General features: G+C 44.9%; 1 long non-coding RNA gene across 1 annotated transcript in view; it reads right to left on the reverse strand.

Moving 5' to 3' along the window:
- Positions 1-18,354, reverse strand: part of LOC144827128 (uncharacterized) — a 647,768-nt gene that overhangs the window by 536,454 nt on the left and 92,960 nt on the right. Inside the window, exon 3 of the long non-coding RNA XR_013610035.1 lies at positions 1,042-1,088. This is a non-coding gene — a long non-coding RNA (uncharacterized LOC144827128). The remainder of the gene's footprint in view (positions 1-1,041; positions 1,089-18,354) is intronic.

Raw genomic sequence — 18,354 nt, forward strand, 5'->3', positions numbered from 1 at the left:
TCAGAACGCTCGCACGCGGGGCTAATTCTCCGGCTGTGCTGAACGTTCTGAAGAAACGGGTGTGGCCGTGAAGAGCTCAGCTAGTCTCGTCATGAGCACACGGCCACCGTGGCTCTTGACGAGTTGAGCTCGTCATGAGCACCGGGGCGCTGTGCGCGCCCACCCCCCAGCACAGCGGGTGAATTAACCCCGCAGGCAAGGGGTTAAAAGAAAGATCAGTGCCCCATACACTCCAAGATCTTTAGTAAACCTTGAAGGTGTAGAAGCAGGTAACTAACTCCGAAGGCCACAAGTGAGGGGCATTTGTAATTGAGAAAGGACAAAAGACTGATTTCTCTCCATTCAGCTTTAGGGGATGTCAGCACATCCACTGAGTTACTGTGGCCTAACATGCATGTAGGTTAGATGCCATGGCTAACACATTCCCAACCAAGGTGGTAATTTGGGTGTCATCAGCTTATCACATTAAAGAAAATCACGAAAGCTTGTCTGAGTTTAGCCAAGAGCAGAGGTGCAACTAGAGCTACATTTCCGGGGTGGAGGTGGGGGTTTATTACTAAAAGGTTGGGGTGGTGGGGGGGTAATTCTTCCAACGATAGTCAGAGTGGAGATGCAGGGGCTCTAAGAAGGGGGGGGAAAACAACAAAGCCTCGTTAGCAAGTAAATGGTCTTTTAAAGACATGTGAAGTACTCGGGTGCGGCTGTCTCAGGGTGAAGCCCTTTCAGCCCAATGGGTGTTGTGCGCCTGGCCAAGAGTTATATATATAGATGTTGAAAAGGGCTGGTCTCAGTGCTGATCCCTGTGGAACCCTACAGGAAAGCAATCTGATGTGAGAGCAGAAAGGGAGGATGGTCACATTTGGGCTCCATCACTTAAAACGAAGTCCACCATGCAGGTGCTTTCCTTGAATGCCTGCTAAGCGAAAACGCAACAAAGCATGGCAGGTGACAGTTTCAAATGCTGTACTTAAGTCAAGTAGAATTAAGTAGACTAATTCCAATAATCAACAATAACCAATAACCACTGGATAAACCACTTACCTTAGGTTCGAGGGTGACGTGCAACTTGCTATAAGCACTTCAAAGCACTGTAAGGTGTAGTAAGCACAAAGGAAATGCCATTACAATACAATACTCCACTCCACTCTTTTGCACCACCACTGAAATTTTACGGCACCACAATTAAAACATACGTTCCTTGCATCCCCGCACCACTCACCCCCTTCAAACTTATTCCAGTCTTCTACAATCCAGATTTCAGATCAGAATTTAACAAAATAGCGTTGGACCGAAGGTAGGCCTGACTTTCCTGGAACCACTATACAAAGATGGATCTCCTCTAAATTCACTTGAATGAAAATAGGCATGTTTCCTGCAGAAGTATAGGGATTCTGCTTCCCACAAATAAGGAACTGGGCACCAGGCTCAAATATTCGGGAGGAAGATCCAACATTTGATTATCACTAAGATACATTTCATATTAGGTCCAAAAAGAAATATACAGACTCAGCTCCGCAACAAGCAAGTTCGTCACTCATTATTGTCTAGGTGCTAACATGATGCTTATTCACAAATGTAAGGCACAAGAAACACACTTTAAAGACCTCTGGTGGACACAAATGTGGCAATACTGGTCATGGAAAGATCAGAGAAATGAACAAGATGGAGACAAACCCACATCTACCTCCCTTTCATAGAGCATGTCACATCCCAAAAAACAACCAAACTTTCTTTTGATGGACCATACCTCAACCTACACTGGGGTGTCCACAGAATAAACCACTGACATGGATCACGGATGACATATTCAAAACATTTTGTGAATTAATAAAATGTTGCATGTTATGACAAACATCAAAGCTGTGAAACTGATGTAAACATATTTACTGTATATGATGTTCTTCAGCAAATAAAATATTTATGTACATTATTTACATAAAAAGGTGCGTGATCCAAAAATATACCACGTTTTTAGGTTCTATATGTATTATTTTTCAGAAGAGTATCTTCTGCTGGGTAGAATTGGTAGCAGAATTACACACCAAAGAGATAACACTGGCAAATCTTAGCTCCTCGCCAGGCCGGTTTTCGCCCAGGTCACTCCACCGAATCAGTCGTGCTCTCAGTACTCGACAATCTTAGAGAGGGATTAGACACGAACATTCCCCAGGCCTTGGTGCTACTCGATCTCTCCGCCGCCTTTGACACGGTGGACCATTCCATCTTACTTTCCCGTGTCGGGCGGCAGGGATCGGTGGCACGGCCCTGGTCTGGCTGTCCTCCTTCCTAAATGGCCGCACCCAAGCGGTCCGTCTGGGAGATTTCTCGGCTGAACCCCGGAAGCTGTTATGCGGGGTTCCTCAAGGTTCCTCCCTCTCTCCCCTATTATTTAATTTGTACATAGCCCCCCTCATCTTTGCACTTCAGCAAATGGAGGTATCCGTATATAATTATGCGGATGACCTCCAGCTCATCTTTTCTCTCTCCCACTCCCCTGACTCTAAATCTAATTTTCAATCCACCATGCTCTTCATCCGAGACTGGATGAATCACAACCACCTGAAATTAAACCCAGATAAAACCGAGTTGGTCTTGACAGGTGGTTGCTCCTGTCCCTGGTCCCCCATCTTTTGGCCCCTTTCTCTTGGGCCCCCTCCCTCTCCTTCCCCCTCTGTTAAAACCCTTGGCATTAAACTCAATGACCAACTCACTTTACATTCCCAGGTGAGCTCGGTGGTTTTCATCCTCTTTTTTGTCCCTCCGCACTATCCGCAGGGTCTCCCGGTTTTTCTCCTTCACGGCCCTAAAGCTTCTCACACTGGCTATGGTCATCTCTCGATTGGACGACGCCAATGTCCTCTACTACGGTATGCCCGCCTACAACGTACGTCGGTTGCAGCTGGTTCAGAACCAGGCTGCTCGCTTGGTTTACAATCTCTCCAGATCTCATCATGTCACTCCCCTCTTGAAATCCCTACACTGGCTCCCCATTCAGGAACGCTCTCAATTTAAGGTAGGCTGCCTTGTCTTTCAGGCCCAGTTAGGCTCAGCTCCTGCGTTTGTCTCCTCAGAGATCAAACTTTACGCCCCTACCAGGGAACTCCGCTCCTCTTCCCTACACCTGCTGACCATTCCCCGATTCCGCCGAAAAAAATGGGGGGGCTCCAAATTTTCCACTCTTGCCCCCACTTTCTGGAACTCCCTCCCAGTCCACCTGAGATGTACTACCCAATACTCACTTTTCAGAAAGGCTTTAAAAAACTTTTTATTCGCCAAAGCCTTCCCCCAATAAATTATCATTAGTCCCCCTTCCGTTTTTCTTGTCTCTGAGGACTTGACTTACCATAGCGCCATGGAACCGTTCCGGTGAACGCGCGCTTTATAAATAATTTAAAACTCAAACTCAAACTCAAATCTCAGGATATCCATGATGGAGGCTTTGGATGGGAAAATGGCAGGGCTTTTCCCTGTTGATGCACATTCTGGCTAGAAGCTGAATTGCTCAAACTCTTCTAGCATCAGAGAAATGGACTCTTGGGGGTGTTTTGCATAGATGAACATGTTGTATGTAAACACAGGGAATGCAGATGTGTGTTGCATCCCAGAGGAATAGCACAATGATGGAAGGCATGTCTCATGATACATGTGAATGGCTCTGTAATAAGAGTCAAATAATACAGAGAATGGTAGGAACCTCTGCATGTATTGCACCTTCCAGCTATTCACCAATAGCCTTCAAAAACATATACTAGCTGTAGACTTTTTTCAGGGTCACATCAAGCAAGCGTTCAACCCCAAAAGTTGTCCACTGCACAAGGTGTCAAACACCATTTCGGCTTCCAATGAGATTACCACTTAATTACGGTCAAACTCCCAAACTTTGCTCGCGATATGAAATACTCTCAGCATTATAGAAAATTTCATTCCAACTCTAAATATAGTTTGCGCCTCAGGTATAAACAAGGAGTCGGACATGGATCTTGTTAAGAATCTTCACTACTAGGTCCATCATTTTGACGGGACAAAAGGAGTCCCATTTATGCGGGTCCTGTGACTCACCATGCCTCCAATCAATCTGAGCCAGCCCATAGCATCTAGACTCTCATGTGCTTTCACCCACGTATATAATGTTAAAGGAACAGAAGGCAAAGGCAGCATTGTGTTGAACCTGCCAGAGCCTGGGAAGGACCAAAAGTTAGAGCCACTACTTCCTATACTAATGCTCATATTTAAGCTACCGAATGTGTTCGTCAACACAATACCAAATCTCATACCCACATGCAAACATCACATCTACACATAAAATTCCCGGACCTCCATCTCCAGCAACTCACACAAATCTCACTCACCTCCTCCCACAGCATTCACACTTACGATACTTTGAAAGTAAGGTTCATAAATGGATATTCTGCAATACCTTACACTGCAGGCATTTCAGGTGCCCTTACCGCACACCAGTCAGATGCAATCTTTCATTAGATGAAAAAGGTTCAGAGCCAATCACGAGGTCCTTCTCCTCAGAGTCTACCAAATATAACACTCGGATCATATACAGGCACACGGCCAAAGTAGACTCGCATGACATTCACTTTACATCTTAGTCAAGAAAGCTAAATGAAAATTCCATCCTCAACTCCATGGAACGCTTCACATGCCACTTTTCCCAATCACCCTCCAAGACAGCTGCATTGTACCTTAGCTACACCCTCACAAAAACATTTAAAAAACTGTGGATTAAGACAGCAAAGCCCTCACAACGACTGCATCCATCTAGTATTAAAAAACACAAACCACATCCAATGTCATCTTCCTATTGCCCTCTGGCGGATATTGTGGAAGCTTTCGGCCTTGCTTTGTTTTTGTACACTGACGACACTCAGATTGTCTTCTCTCTATCTACAACAAAGGACAATAGTTTATAAAATCTTAGACCATGCCTTGTCACAGCGGCTCAATGGATGGGAAATAACTGCCTCAAACTAAATGGTAGTAAAGCTGAAATTCTGGCTGTGGGAAACCAGTTGCATCTTTGGGGCCTGTGATGGAGGCCGGAAGAGCTGGGGCCACTTCCTATCCTGAAACAAGCTGTCAAGCAGGCAAAGATGTCCATATCCATCTCTTTACATTACCTTCTCTCTTTTGCATGCTCCTCTCTCTCATAGTATAGCATACTCTAATCTGTATGTCCACCTGCCTCAATCTCTATTGCTGTATTTCTGAACATTTCCCACACCTCATTTTAAAGGTCACAATCTGCCCTTCTTTGGAACCACATCCCTACATTGCCTCAGATCGAAGGGAGTAAGGAAGTGAGTTCCAAAGGTTTGGCGCCAGGTAGGAAAAGCCCCCGCCTCCTAATCCGAACAGTCTAATAAACAAGCATCTGTGGATCATAACGCAGGACTCGAAACATTTCCCCTGATTTTTGCTTTCAATGTCACAGCACTTTGGTTATATAAAGCTCTGTGTACAATACGCAAAGCCTTAAATTGTAATTTTTTCTGTACTGGGAACTAGTGTTGTGCTGTGGAAGATTTTGTAATGGAGCCACTTTGATGTAGGCTCTGTAGAGTTCTAAAGGCTAGTTTCTGAATAAGTTGATGGTGTGCTAAAGACTTTAAGGGAAGATGCACATTTACAGTGTTATAATATTTGAGGCGCAATGGCACAGTTGCTTGAATCACTGTATGGCACACATCCATGGGTAACAAACGTAACACTTTGAGACGCAAACGTAAATAGTACAAACAGAAAGACGAAACTGCAGTTATCTGTTTTTTAAAAGAAAGATCAGTGCCCCATACACTCCAAGATCTTTAGTAAACCTTGGAGGTCCACTGAGTTACTGTGGCCTAACATGCATGTAGGTTAGATGCCATGGCTAACACATTCCCCACTAATGTGGTAATTTGGGTGTCATCAGCTTATCACATTAAAGAAAATCATGAGGGGGGGCTGAAGCCCTTTCAGCCCAATGGTTGATGTGCTGACATCCCCTAAAGCTAAATGGAGAGAAATCAGTCTTTAGGCTCTGTAGAGTTCTAAAGGCTAGTTTCTGAATAAGTTGATGGTGTGATTTTAGACTGATTTGAGTTGTTGATGTTAGTTAAGTTGATGGTGTGCTAAAGACTTTAAGGGAAGATTCATTTACATAAAATAAAAATCTGTCCTCTGCATATTACATAATGTACTTTGCAGAAGACATATTAACCCAACATGTTACTTTGATTCAAAGCTGGGACTAGACAAAATACAGATCTCTCCCACAAATATAGTAACTTCTAGAGGTTTTTTCACCACTATTATTATTATTGCCTGAGATTTAGTTGGCACACAAAGATCTCTGCAGTAGGTGTTTTAACCCCATGAGATATTTTAAAATGCAGACTTTGCAACCAATTAAGCAGAACAAATGTACTGCCATCTTTCACCTTGTAGCCAATTTCTTTGTGGCAGAGTTTTAAAACATTTATAAGTTGAGGCCCAGATCTTGCGTCTGAGTTGCATCACATTTTTGGCACAAACCCAATGCAAAATCTCAGTTGTTAAATATTGTAATGTTCTCAAATGTACTCATGATATACCGGCTAAACATATTTGTGAGGTAAAATTTTATGTCAGCTTTGTGAGGTCATGGGTTGTGATGCCACTTCCTGTGATGCCACATGCAATGTCATGAGCCGTGATGTCACGCTGTGATCATAGGAGCCAAGATGTCACTTGCATGGTGTCTCACTTTGTTAGTCCTGCCACTTCTGTTTTTTAGGACTTGTGCTCGGATTACAATCAATCCAATGTGCTCTATGGCCCTTGCAACTAAAGCCAAGAACATCAAAATAACTCAAGAATTCACCAACCTAAAACAAATAATGCACAAAAGAATGAAGCTTGGTACAAAATCCAACTCCAAAAAGGTCTTGTAAGAATACAAAATGTAAATACATCATACCAAAACCCCCTAGCCACAGCTAACGCAACCTACATCACTTGTACCATCTCTGAAGACTCAAATAGAAGCAAAGCCCTCCTCAAGTCTATCAAGCATTCCATAAATCTAAACTTAGATGTTCAAATCTCCCAATGTGAACAAAGAAATGCAAGCTTACGAACCAGCTCACTGAAAAAACTGGTCAAATAAGAGACAAAAACCGAAAACTCAAACTGATTCCTCCGTACAAGATATCTGAATCGATCAGCATCAACTCATTCGCACTAACCGGAGTTACTGTTATGCAGAGCTCCACCAGGTTCCATTACCATCCTCAAGATCTTCACAATACGTAAACTCATTCTCAAAGTACACCTAGCCAATTGCGGCATAAAATTTCATGAGAAGGCAAGCTCATGTTCAACGGCAGAAAAAAAGCACAAATCTACAATGGTCTATAGCACATAACCCAGCACATCTTGTGGTGCAGAGGTGTCTCATGCCTCACAATTCTAAAGACAGCCCCTCAACAATCGTACTGGCAGGGCTAGCAGGAGTTTACTGGTCCCTTTGGAATACTGAGGGATGGAGTGTACTGAGAGGTTCCCCCTGGGTGTAGAGAAGGCTCCCTACTGAGAACCCTGTATCTCTGCACCGCCAACGCTACGACCCAGCGGCACTCCACACTCTCAACCCAGGCCGTAACAACAACTGCAAGCTAGCATCACCTTCAGCTGTCACCGCTGCTGGCACACCTGCAGCACTGCCAAGACCACTGACCCAGCGCAATCCGCCCGCAAGAACACAACCGAACCTAAGACCCTGCAATGCATCCTCCTCAACGTTCGATCCCTCCACAAACACGCCACCGAAATGTGGGACCTCCTCGACAGCACTACCCCTGACGTAGCATTCTTTACCGAAACCTGGACAAACACCACCTCAGGACCGGACATCGCCATCGCCATTCCCCAAGGATACAAGATCTCCAGGCAGGACCGCCCCACCTGACCTGGAGGAGGAATCGCCATAGTCCACAAATCACCCTCCGCCTGAGCACACTCCCCGACGAGCCCACAAACCTGATGGAACACCTTCACTTCAAGATACTGGCCAGCCCTACCTCCACCCTCCGTGGAACCCTCATCTACCGACCCCCTGGACCCCGCGGACTTTTCGCCAACTCCGTCACGGACATCATCCCCCCGCATGCCATCCCGTCCACCAACTACACCCTACTGACCCTACTGGGAGACCTCTACTTCCATCTCGACAACCAACTGGACGCCAGCACCACATCCCACCTGGATAACCTCCACAACATTGGACTCGGCCAGATCGTGACCGAACCCACGCACTCAGCAGGACACACCCTCAACCCCCTCTTCACAACAGGAAACTCCATCACCTTCAGCCACACCACCGAACTCCCATGGACTGACCATTGATGCTTCCACTTTACCTTCAGAACACCCACCATCCACAGACACCAGCACCTGCTCCCACGAAGAAACTGGACCAGAATCACCGACGACCAGCTAACCTCATCACTCAGCAACTCCACCCCAACCATCGCGGAAAACGATGACGCCCACATCGCAGCCCGAACCCTGCACAGATGGATCTCCGACAGCGCCAACACCATAGCCCCCTTCAAGAAAAACAACAACCCCCATGCCAAGAAAGCTAGATGGTTTACCACGAACTTCGATAGTCCAGACACACTTGCCGCCACCTCGAAAAGGCCCCGAGGAACACCGAATCCACAGAAGCCCACAACAACTTCAGAGCCGCCTCCAACACCCAGCACGAACTCATCAGAAAAATGAGGAAAAAAGCGATTGAATACAGAATCTCCACTCATGCACACAACAGCAAAGAACTCTTCAACATCATCAAGGAGTTCACCCAACCCACCAGCGAGTCCACCGACATCCCTCCCTCACAAGACCTCTGCAACAAACTCAGCACCTTTTTCCACCACAAAATCAAGAGCATCTACGACAACTTCGACGAAGACAACCAACACACTGAACTCTCACCAACCACCCCGACACCCTGCAGCCAGCAATCGACAACTGGACAGCCCTCACCACTGAAGACGATGAAGTCAATCCACTCCGGGGCCCCCACAGACCCCTGCCCCCACCACATTTTCAATAGAGCCGCCAACACCATCGCACCCATGCTCTGCCACACCATCAACCGCTCCCTGGCAACCGCCTCGTTCCCTGATGCCTGGAAAAAGGCTTAGATCAACCCCTCCTGAAGAAACCCTCGGCGGACCCCACCAACCTCAAAAACTACAGACCATCTCCTTGCTCCCGTTCCCAGCGAAAGTCATTGAGAAAGCCATCAACAGCCAACTCGCCACATTCATCGAAGAGCACAACAACCTCGACTCCTCCCAATCCGGCTTCAGAAAAAACCACAGTACAGAAACCGCCCTCCTTGTCGCAACAAACGACATCCGTACCTTACTGGACAAAGGAGAAACAGCAGCCTCATCCTCCTCGACCTCCCAGCGGCGTTCGACACAGTCTCTCACTGCACCCTAATATGCAGACTCCACGACGCAGGGATCCAAGACAAGGCCCTCGACTGGATCCGCTCCTTCCTCTCCGGCAGAACGCAGCGGGTCAGACTCCCCCTTTCCTCTCAGACCCTACACCTGCCACCTGCAGAGACCCCAGGGGTCCTCCCTCAGCCCTACGCTCTTCAACGTCTACATGGCTCCGCTCGCCCCCCTTGTAAGAACCGACAGACTCAACATTGTGTCATTCGCAGATGACATCCAACTCATCCTCTCCCTATTCAACAAACCCAACACCGCCAGACAAAACTTTTGAGAAGGCATGGAAGCCGTCGCCAAATGGATGAAAAACAGCTGCCTACAACTAAACACAAACAAAACGGAAGTACTCATCATTTGGCCCAAGCCCAGACGCCTGGAACAACACCACCCCCACGGACCACGCACGCAACCTGGGAATTATCCTGGACTCAGAGCTCAAAATGGACTGCCAGATCAACTCCGGCTTGTCCTCCACACCCTCAGCCTCCTACGTAAAACCTTCAAATGGATCCCCCTCGAACACAGAAAGACCATCACTCACGCCCTGGTCACCAGCAGGCTTTACTACAGCAATGCACTCTATGTTGGAATAAACAAAAACCTCACTCGCAAGCTACAGAACATCCAAAACACCACCACAAGGCTGGTCCTCAAACTGCCAAGCCACTGCCACATCTCCCAGCACCTGTGCACACCCCATCGAAGCTAGAGTCACCTTCAAGATGCTAACCCACGCTCACTAGGCCCTCCACGACACCGGACCAGCATACCTGAACAGCCGACTCAAATTCCACGCACCCCAAAGGACCCTACAATCAGCCCAGCTCTCCTACGCCGTGGTCCCCCGCACCAGAAAGACCAAATCGGGAGGCCGCTCCTTCTCCTTCTGCGCGGCCAGTGACTGGAACGACCTTCCGCGCCACCTCAGACAGATGACATCGCTCCCCATCTTCGCAAGAAACCTCAGAACCTGGCTCTTCGACAGACCCCCTTCTTGATGGACTGGAACCTGCGAACCCCCCCACACACCCAGCGCCTCGAGACTCTTACGGGTGAGTAGTCAAGCTTAACAAACACCTGATTTGATTTGATTTCATTTGACTTTCAGAGGCAGGCAGATTGAACAGAGCTCTCAATGAAGGAGGCCACATCTGCATTGAATGACATCACTAAAGCTACCTGCATCACAGCAAAACATGGTTTATGTGCTGACAGTGATGGGTAACGATCATACCAGACCAGCCCTGTCATAGGTGCCCCCAACCAGACAAAACAATCTCCAGCTTTTTATTTTCAATTTATTTAACACATGGCATTTCTGGTGTTTTTGTTCCTGATGAGGGAATAAGTATTCCAAGCTACTCCCTCAGAAAACCCCATATGGAGGGTCAATGAAATCATATTGGGCAGGTGGAACAGGGAGCATGAAGATTGCAAGAAGGGTTCTGAGAATGTTTCTTATAGGTGCAAATTTTCAGGTGACTGCATGAGAAGGAGATGCTGATCTGATTGATGCATCAGCAAGCTGTGCAAATGCAAACACAGGCACAGAACTCTGGCAACGAGCCTCTCTCCCGGCGTGACCTGTGCAATACAGTGCGATAACAAAGGTTTTAACAGAGCTCTCAAATTGTAGGCTATTCTGACGTGCTATATGCAAAGCAATCCCACAACTAAGGCATTTAATGAGCTCCCAAAATGCACTTGCATAATGATTTGTATAATTCACTCTTATACAAGAACTGAAACAACTTCTTATTGATACTGACGTATAAAATGCCCTGAACTTCAGATATTTAAAAACCTCAAACTATTTCACATATGGTACACAATATCAGTTCTTTATTGAGACATCTGCCGGGCTGTCATAAAGCAGTTCTGTCCTGGTTAGCAGCATAGGTAGAAATTCACTGCTCCTTTATACTTTAAGGGTGCCTTCCCAGATCACTGACATAATATCGGTGTATATAATTATTGAAACACAAAAATATCAGAAAAATAATATTGTTAACAAAAATATTGCCGTTTTATAATTAACTAATAAAACCACAAATATAGAGTACACAAATGTCATTGTTAAAAATATCGATTTATTTTAGTGCCTGCAGGTGGAGAGGGCAGTTTATCATATTCACGCAATATCAAGTACAATAATACACCAAAATAATTTCATTATCATTAATAAATATCATTAATAAATATAAAAACACTTTTATACATTAAACAATTATGTAAAACAAACATTTACAGCATATACACATGGCTGAATGACAAATTATATAACATCGTCAAAATGATTATAATTCACCCCAATAAAATATATAATTAAACTGATAACAATATAACCCCAAAAAATATTTACATTAACTACAAGCATTTATAAAACAATCTAATTTTCTAAAATATACATATATAGTTAGGTCATCATTTCACTCGTACAAAACCGGAGACATTCAGCAGTTATAGTTAGCTGAGCTAACTTTAACACATACCCCCGCAATGCACTGCTTATGACCTCATATATTACATTACTCATGACATGGTCAGTGACATCACTGATGACATCACAAATGACATCGCTGATGACATCAGCCGAAGGCTGTGAGTGTTTCTAAAAAGTTTCTGAGTGTTAAATAAATAAATATATATATATATATATATATATATATATATACACCAAAGTGTATTAATGAATCAGTGGGTGTATGAGTGCCTGTATGGATGATTTAGTGGGTGCGTGCGAGACTGACCATCTTAGCGTATTAGTGAGTGATTATAAGTGTCTCAGTGAATGTTGGGTGAGTGACTAATTTGTGTGAATGTCTGGATCAGTCTGTCAGTTGGTTTGTAAGTAGCTTCTTGGGTTGGTGAGTAAGTGCATGAGTGGCTGTATGGGTTATTGATTGGTTGTCTTGAGTACCTGTATGGGTGTATGAGTGCCTCTGTGGGTGGGTGAGAGTGTGTGTGTGTGTCAGACCTCCAGATCCCCTAATAAGAACTGTTTGTGCTTTACTGGTCAGGAAATGCTGCAAGAAGAGACGAGATCAGGGTAAAGGCTTCATTGGGAGAACACGGTGGCACACAAAGAACTTAAAGATGGCCAATGACCCTCCCACCCATAGTGTAGTCTAGTGTTTTTCTCCACGAATAGTTTGGAATCTTGGTGATGTGCGTGCTTCCTAATGATTGCGCACTTCACTGAAGTATTCCCAGAGTTCGTACCTTTTCTGAAGTTGCTCGCGTCTATTTGTATATCCCTTAGTTATCGGCTGTTAGCTGCTCTTGATTTCCAGTTCGTTCTGTTTTCCGTCGGGAGTAGGACATCCCTTAGTGTCCGGTGTCAGATCTGCGCACGTCGTTTTCTGAAGAGCGAAGTCTTCGTGGGCGTCGCTTTGAAGAACCGGGGTTTAACCCAGCGGCGTCAGGGACACGCCTAAGATCTTCAAGTTCACCTGTCTTGGTATTCAAAGACACGGAATACTTCTGGATGGCATCAGCGACCAAGTTTATTAGCTGCAGCTAGTAACAGTAATCCTAGAAATTCATCACGGTGTAAATTCTCAGGAGACTGCTCATTTTACTAAGGCGAGACGTCTCCTTTTATACCCGATATTCACATTATAAATGTACACCCACTGCACAAAATTCTAGCCAATAAGATACATTTTCAAACAAAGTATCACATAGCAAAAATTCAATTTACAGTTTCCCAACCCAAAAGTTAATTATTTAGGCAGGTCCCAAATTCAATCTCCACAAGCCGGACAAACATATAATTGAAAGCATAACCCATGTAATGAAGAAACATAAAAAAAGAAACAGTAACAGACACTGAACAAGATAAGCATGTGCAAGGAAACTAAGAAGTTAACAATGTCCTGAACATTGATTGGCAATCTCAGAAAAAAGATTGATCAGGGAAATTGGCTTTGCGAGGTCAGTTTCAGGTGAAGAGGTCAGTTTCTTACAGTTCATTTCAGAGTCAAAGAGAAACCTAGTTAATGTATACATGAACTAAGAAGGCCAGGCCACTTCATTCGCCGGGTTACCTTTACAGGCCTACATGAAGGCAACACAAAATGGTGGCGCAGAACAAAATGGAGTCAGACTCGAGAATTACAGAACCTCAGCCCCTCCTTTTGCATTACGTAGGCAATAACCTAAGACTCATGTTAATCTGAATCTAGGTCTATATTAATATTCATTAGGTCATCAAAGTGTTGCTGTAGCATCATTTTATTATTCTCTACTTCTCTCGGGACAGATCTCCGAACACACATAGTAGCACAAAGACTACAAATGGCGGGACCACACTGGATGCAAAGACAACAAGAGAAAAGGATGACTAAAACCATACCAAGGAATGTCAGAATCTTCCATCCCCACTTAGACAGCAGTCCCCAAAACCATCCCGTCAATGACCAGTCTCCTTCGTCTACATGGATAGACTCAGAGATCTTATGCAACCTAGAGATGGCTTGGTATACTGTAGGGGCATTATCTGGTATGTAAACACAGCAACTGGATCCAATCAATTTACATACTCCTCCTCGATCTGCAAGTATGATGTCTAATACCATACGATTCTGCAAAGTCATAAGGCGGTCCGCTTGAAGCTCAGCTGTAACATTACTAAGAGCACCTGCTGTCTCATTAATAGTAGCTTCAACAACGCAGACAAGCTGTCGAATATGCCTACTATTGATCATAGGACCCCAAAAGGGCAGGAAGCCCTTGAAGAAATCTCCTACTTCATGTGCTGCAGTATCTTCCTGATTGAAGACACCTCTACCATATCTCGTTCTATGATAGTCTGAAGCAGTAGTGTATGTAGGGGGAATTAAAAACACCACATAACATGTTCCTGAAAAATCAGGTGGCAACCATGTGTAGGCTCTGTCATGACAAACAAAATATGTGCCTTTAGCTGGCACAAACGGTGGAGAAGTCCGGGATGAATAGACATAGGTTTGAGCACACACACTCTTACCTAGCTGAGCTTTCGGATTCCGACCAGTACCTTGCAAACAAAAATGGCCTCGGTGGGGTACAATCCAAATAGGGGGAGACCTTTTTCGTCTCTCCTTCTCTGTCAAGCTGGTACTATATCCAGTCACGTTCCAACCAACATAAGCCTGCACCTCATCCATAGGGATAGTATTATATGCATCAATATCTCGGATCATAGCTACTATTCCCCTTATTAAGGCATTATTGCTGGAGTTAACTTTAAGGGAACGTAAGGGACGTACCTCATTTGCATAAATAAACATGGTCTGTAAAGCCCACACAGCCCCATTAAAAGAAAAAGGCAAAACCAAATATGGCATACCTTTATCTGTCGTATGAGGCATAAGACCACAAACCCAACAATTAGTGGTATTTACTACTAAGTGATGCTGATGCAACAACTGTACGAACGATTTGTTGACAAATTCTGTTCTCCTTGTTTGCTCATGTTCAGGCAACGTATAAAACTGATGCAAAGAAACAGTAGTGAAAGAAAGCATAGGTTGGGAGGTGGGTGCAGAGGTCTGTTGTGTAACATAGACAATCCAACCCACACAAGCTAATGTGATACTTAAAAACATCAAAGAGCACAATATTATAAAACATTTGCTACATATCAATGTACAAAATCTTGTCTTAAGATCTATTCTCTTAACATCTTTTTCAGTTACAACAGACTCCATCCTCTAACGTGCTGCTCGCGGCAATTTTCCTTCTTCACTCAAGTGTGCGTCCAGGCGTCCTAGACGTCCCTAGAACCGCAGACCTTTCGTCAATACGCGGGCCACCCCTGAAGTCTTCTACCGCGACCCTGCAGCTGAACCCGGATGGTGGCTCAAAAAAGAAAAAGAAAAATAGTCTCTTGTCTGAAAGAGTGTAATTCACCGAAAAATTTAAATTTTATTTGTCCTTTTTAGACCTTAAGTTGTATCGTTCTTTACCAGACACAGTTTGATCCTGAAAGAGTGTCTCTGGATGCGTAGTATAAAGTCTCAAACACGACAGCACAGCTTCTTGCAAGACTTCATTATCCGCACGTTCTGACTGAGTCCATTCCAGATGTGCATCGCTAAAAGGTATAAATCTTGGAACCCTTTCACTCTCGGAATCGGCAACGCCTTCCTGGACCCACTTATTGTACGGTAAGGGCAAAGGTATCTTCTTGCAATGGGTACCATGTATCCAGTTTTTCTTGCTGAACACCTTAATAGCAGTCCGAGTTGATAACAGGACTTGGTATGGACCGGTCCATCTTGGTTCCAAGTTCTTTGACCTCTGAAAATTCCTGGTTAGAATCCAGTCGCCCGGTTGAATTGTGTGGCCTGCATCTACAGAAACTGAAGGCAAAGTGTCATGGACCTGTTGGTGAAGAACACGCAATTTAGCAGTCAAATCATGTAAGTAGTCAACCAACATAGGGTACTCGATATCACTGTACTTCTTAGGCCTCGGCACACCCCAGACATTCGCCGGGCGTCCAAAAACAATCTCGTATGGGCTAAGTCCCACGCGAGAATGTACTGTCGTTCTGGTGGACAAAAGTGTCAATGGTAAGGCATCGGGCCATGTAAGACCAGAGCTCGCTTGCACCTTGGCCAACTTCAGCTTCAGAGTGCCATTATAGTACTCGACCAAGCCTGCTGACTGGGGGTGATTTGCAGCGTGTAATTTCTGTTTAATACCCAGACCCGCACGTACTTTCTTCATAATCTGACCCACAAATTCACTTCCATTATCACTCCATACCATCCTCGGCAAGCCATATCTGGGAAAAAATTATTTGAGCAAAACCTTGGCTGTAGACAAGGCAGTATTATCCTTTAGGGGGTAGGCCTCTATCCATCTGGAAAAGGCACAAACAACCACAAGGACATACTTCAAGTTATTGCATCTTTCCATATGAATGTAGTCTATCTGCAGCACCTCGAACGGATACGTTGGAGGAGCAAAATGACCCACTGGAGTTGGGGTTCCCTTTCTAGGATTATGCATCAAGCAAATCATGCAGTGTTTAACCAAATTCTCAGCACACTTAGGAATTCCACCATTCTGCCATACCGGAGCCAACAACTTACATATCCCTTTTGAACTAATGTGAGCCAACCCATGAGCCATAGTAACCACCGGGAGCACATATGCATCTGGCGACAACCATCGCCGGTGCTCTGACAACTCAACCCAATAGCCTGTTGAATCCAACATTCCCGTACTCTCTCTCCACATACTCAATTCTTTCTCAGTAGCTTCCGCTTGAATCATCTTCACACTTTCTGTTGTATCTTCACACATTCCTCCTTCCACAACCCATCTGGCAGGACCTGCAACATACATCCGATTCGTCAGATCTTTCACTGTTTCTCTCGCTACTTCATCTGCAAACGCATTCCCTCGACCCACATCATCCGTAACCTTCTTATCCGCACTACACTTTACTATCGCAATTTGGGTCGGCAAAGTAAGTGATTCAAGAAGTTCACTCACTAATTGTCCATGCTCAATTTTCGAACCATGGGAAGTAAAAAATCCTCTCTCTTTCCACAAATGACCAAAGCTGTGAGCCACACCAAATGCATATTGGCTATCAGTAAAAACATTCACTCTCTTTCCTTTTGACAACACACACACTCTAGTCAATGCTATCAACTCCACTGCCTGTGCTGAATTCTGTGCAATACGTGCTGTTTCAACAATCGTATACAAAGTTGTGACAGCATATGCTGCAGTCGTCTCTCCATTCGGTAGCTTAAAGCATGAACCATCTACCCATAGGGTACCATCAGGATTCGAAAGAGGAGTATCTTTCAGATGAACTCTACCCTTCGTTTCCTCCTCTGTCCGGAGAAAACAGTCATGCTGTTCCTGAGCATCTGTCTCTTCAAAAATTGGCAACAATGTAGCTGGATTCAATGTGTTGCACCGCTTGATGTGCACATGACTAGCCAAAAGCTTCAACTCATAACCTGACAAACGTGCACTGGTAAGATGTCGAGTCTTTGTTCTGTTCAATAGGGTATCCACTGCATGTGGAACCATCACAATCAATGTATTATCCAATACCAAACCAGCAGACTGTCGAATAGAAACAGCCGCTGCCGCTGTAGCTCTTAGACAACCAGGCAATGCCCTAGCTACCGGATCTAAAGTGGCTGAAAAATACGCACATGGGCGCTGCTTGTCTCCAAATTGTTGCGTCAACACTGACAACGCACAACCTTCTCTCTCGTGTACATAAAGTGTAAAAGGTTTACTATAGTCGGGGGTACCCAACACCGGAGCAGAACACAATGCATCACGCAATTCAGAAAAACTCTTCTGACATACTTCAGACCAAGGAAGAGGGTGTGGTGTGTCCTTAAGAGTAAGTGCCAACAAAGGTTTCGCTAACAAAGAAAAATTCGGAATCCACTGTCTACAATACGAGGTGATACCTAAGAAGGCACGCACCTCTCTCTGTGTGCATGGCACAGTCATTTGGGCAATCGCTTGAATACGCTCTGGGGTCAATCGTCTTCCCTCCTTCGACAAGAGATTACCTAAGTAGGTCACTTCTTGTCGGCAAAACTGCAACTTCGAAGGTGACACTTTATGATGAAGGTCAGAGAGGTGTCGCAACAAAGAAAGAGTAACCTCTTTACAAATCTCTTCATCATCAGCAGCAACCAACAGATCATCAACATACTGGATAAGAGTAGCACCAGAAGGCAATGCAAAAGTATCAAGCTGGGTTTTCAAAGCCTGACTATAAATGGAGGGGGAGCGCGTTTAAACCGGAAACTGCGACCTCCTAAAGAGAAGCCAAAAATATCCCTACTTTCCTCAGCAATCGGAATACTGAAGAAAG

The sequence above is a fragment of the Lissotriton helveticus genome, chromosome 4_1 (genome assembly GCF_964261635.1).
Source record: "Lissotriton helveticus chromosome 4_1, aLisHel1.1, whole genome shotgun sequence".
NCBI classification, from domain to species: Eukaryota; Metazoa; Chordata; class Amphibia; order Caudata; family Salamandridae; genus Lissotriton; species Lissotriton helveticus.